The sequence below is a fragment of the Hordeum vulgare genome, chromosome 1H (genome assembly GCF_904849725.1).
Source record: "Hordeum vulgare subsp. vulgare chromosome 1H, MorexV3_pseudomolecules_assembly, whole genome shotgun sequence".
Lineage (NCBI taxonomy): Eukaryota > Viridiplantae > Streptophyta > Magnoliopsida > Poales > Poaceae > Hordeum > Hordeum vulgare.
This window is the reverse complement of record NC_058518.1, coordinates 239,657,901-239,660,937: the sequence shown is the minus strand read 5'-3', so window position 1 is coordinate 239,660,937 and position 3,037 is coordinate 239,657,901.

Sequence of the window (3,037 nt, the reverse complement as noted above, 5' to 3'; positions counted from 1 at the left end):
CTGACAATGCGCCCGACGACGGCAAGGCCAAGGCCAAAGAGGTCAAGCGCAAAACACCTATCGTGCTTGCGGCTGAGCCCGAGATGAAGCGCGGCCTCGAGCGAGGCATGCCCGAAAAAGACCACTGCACGTTCTGCATCTACCATGATGTATACACACCACAACACCGAATACCGCCTAGAGCTCAAGGTCCTCCGAGACAAGCGGGTTGGCCGGTGTCCGGAGCACAATGACCACGGTGGTGGTTGCGGCGGCCGCCGCAGCAGCGACATGTGGGACAACCGCAACAGCAGCCCTCATCGGGGCTGGTACGAGCAGCCTCGCAAGACGGCTCGCGCGATCAACCTCGTGAGCGCACCCTCGGAACAACGCGACGCTCCCTCTGCTGTCGTCGCCACCGCCGAGGAGGAACGATGACCACCTACGCGATGAGGAGGCCGGAGCGTGTCAAGAGCCTCACGCGGTGGCTTGCATTCTCGGCGGAGCTCACTCCCCTTCGAAAAATTGCCGGTTCAAATAGCTCTCTCGTGAGGTGAATGTCGCCCTCCTCAGATTGGGGGCTGCAAAGCCCCTCAAGTGTCCGAGTACGCCATCGCCTTTGACACTAGGGATAGCCTCAAGTCCATAGCCGCCGCGGCCATGCTCCCCATGATGTGTACTCCCACCATCAGCAAGGTCGCGGTCACCAAGACTCTCATTGATGGAGGTGCGGGACTCGACATGATCTCTGTCGAAACCTTTGACACGCTCCAGGTTCCTTACGACCAGCTGATGCCAACCACGACGTTCTCCAGGGTGATCAACGGCTCCACCGCTCCGCTTGGGGATGTGTGCCTGTCGGTCACCTTCGGCACACGTGACAACTATCATACCGAGCTTATTGACTTCAAGGTGGCACACATTGGCCTCCCGTATAATTCCATCTTGGGCTACCTAGTGTAGGCTAAGTTCATGGAGGAGACCCACCACGGGTACAGCGTCCTTAAGATGTCGAGTTACAGCGACATCATCACCGTCAGCTGCGACGAAAAGGACACGGTCTGCTCCCTCAAGTGCGCCTATAGGGCCACTGTAGCGGAGCGCTCCGACCATGCCGGGGATGATGTGCCTCGCGAGGTCACACCCCCGAGGAACAAGCAGTCGTTGCCCGCCTCTGGCTCGCCAAGGTGAAGATCACGTCATTGCGGCCACGGCTGCAAGCCCCGTGCATGTTGCAGGTGCATGCCCCCTTCCGACATAGGAAGGCGCTCCCGGTGCCTCCCTCAGGTCAGGCTCACGGAATTCCACCTAGAAAGCATCTCACCTCGCTAGTACATCGACAGAGGTGCTGGCGGACCACCTCGAGGCATGCCTCAGTGCGCGCCCTCATGAGCAAGGGGTACGACGCCAGACATCGGGGGCACATGAATTCATCGCCCAAGAAATCGGCAAGTTGTAGGAGGCGAGCGCCATGTGTGGCGAGCGTTGCCCGAAGCGCCTCGTCACATGGATAATCACTGCCGAGGGACCGGTGAGGTGCGCATGTGCGTTGATGTCTCGGGCCTCAATGGGGTCGCCTCTTGGAGCTCCCTGTGACCTTTGCGCATGAGCCTGGGCCAACGCGTCGCCACCATCCACGTTCGAATGCCCTTTGGTCTGGAGAACGCTGGTGCTACCTTCCAAGGGTTGGCAGGGCCCGTAATGGCACCTCGCGTGGCGCCGGGACCTCGTGGGTCCCTAGAGCTCCGGGAACAACCGCCCTTAGAGGAGTCATGCTTCATGATGCGCTTCATCAAGCAACCCAGAGCTCCCACAATAACCCAGTCGCCAGGTGAATTTTTGTTTTGTTCAAGATTGAGGGCACTCTTCGGGCTGCATTATCCTCGAGCGCGAGGGCCCGCCCTCGCGAAATTCTCACTTTTTGGTTATATGGTAAACCCTATTATTCCCTTCAAAAGTTATGTCATTTTCTTGAAATGCATCACTGCAGGTTTGGTGCTTCGTCGCCTCAGGCGCCATGCAGTGGGTAATTCGCCTAATCATTCCATGAAGGAACCTGGCACGGCGTCTGTGCTCGCATACGTCCCTACAGCATCGCTAAACCCGAGTGACTGAGCTGTGTGTGAAAGGATTACCCCCATACACGCCACCTCCTGGGGTCCTCGGTGCCAAACCCCTTTGTGTAGTGGTCTCGCGACGATCACTCGGCGCGTGTCGCCCCAATGTCATAGGTTCCGTGACCGTGCTGATGCGCAAAGAATAAGGCACAACCCGCTTGAAAGCTGAGACTAAGAGCTCCTGGGCCTTGTTCATGGGGTATCTGACACCTCTGTAATCGCCGCCTATGACAGTATCATGTAATAACGAGTTTGGGGCTATACACGTCCTGGAGCCTCCTGAGTGGAACACAAGAAAATCCACATCGTGACCTCAGTGGAGGCCTCCCGTCCACACCCAAGTGGAAGTCCCCATGCTCCACGCTAGCGGAATTACCATCGAGTCGCGACTATGCCCACACCCAAGTGGAAGCCCATGCATCGCGCTGGGGAGGATCGTCACAGCTTCACACTCGACAACTTCTCATTGGACCCCGCACTAGCGATGGCTGGACACAGTGCGTATGCTCGGGTTAGTCCCTACAGCACTGAAAAATCCAAGCGATCGAGCTTTGTCTTGTGGGCTTACCCCCATGCATGTCACCTCCTAGGGCTCCTTGGTGTCTAGTTTCCTCGCGTGACACCCAAGTGTAAGCAGGCACGCGCACGATGATCTGTCCAATTCATCTATATGGGAGCCACTTGCACATCAAGGGGGGTTCTTGAGCATTGCCTCTTAGGAACCTTCACTAGTCGTGTAACCCCTCACCCTGTGGTGTTCTTGTTGTGGCCAAGGTACACGCAGGACTAGGCCTCGCCGGCACAGAGTACAAAGGCTCTCAACACGGAATGCGAGCTGCTTGTGCGTCAAGGGGGTTCTTGAGCACCGCATCTGAGGAACCTTCACTAGTCATGTAGCCTCTCACCCCTTGGCGTTCCACTACCGGTTGAGATACTCGCAG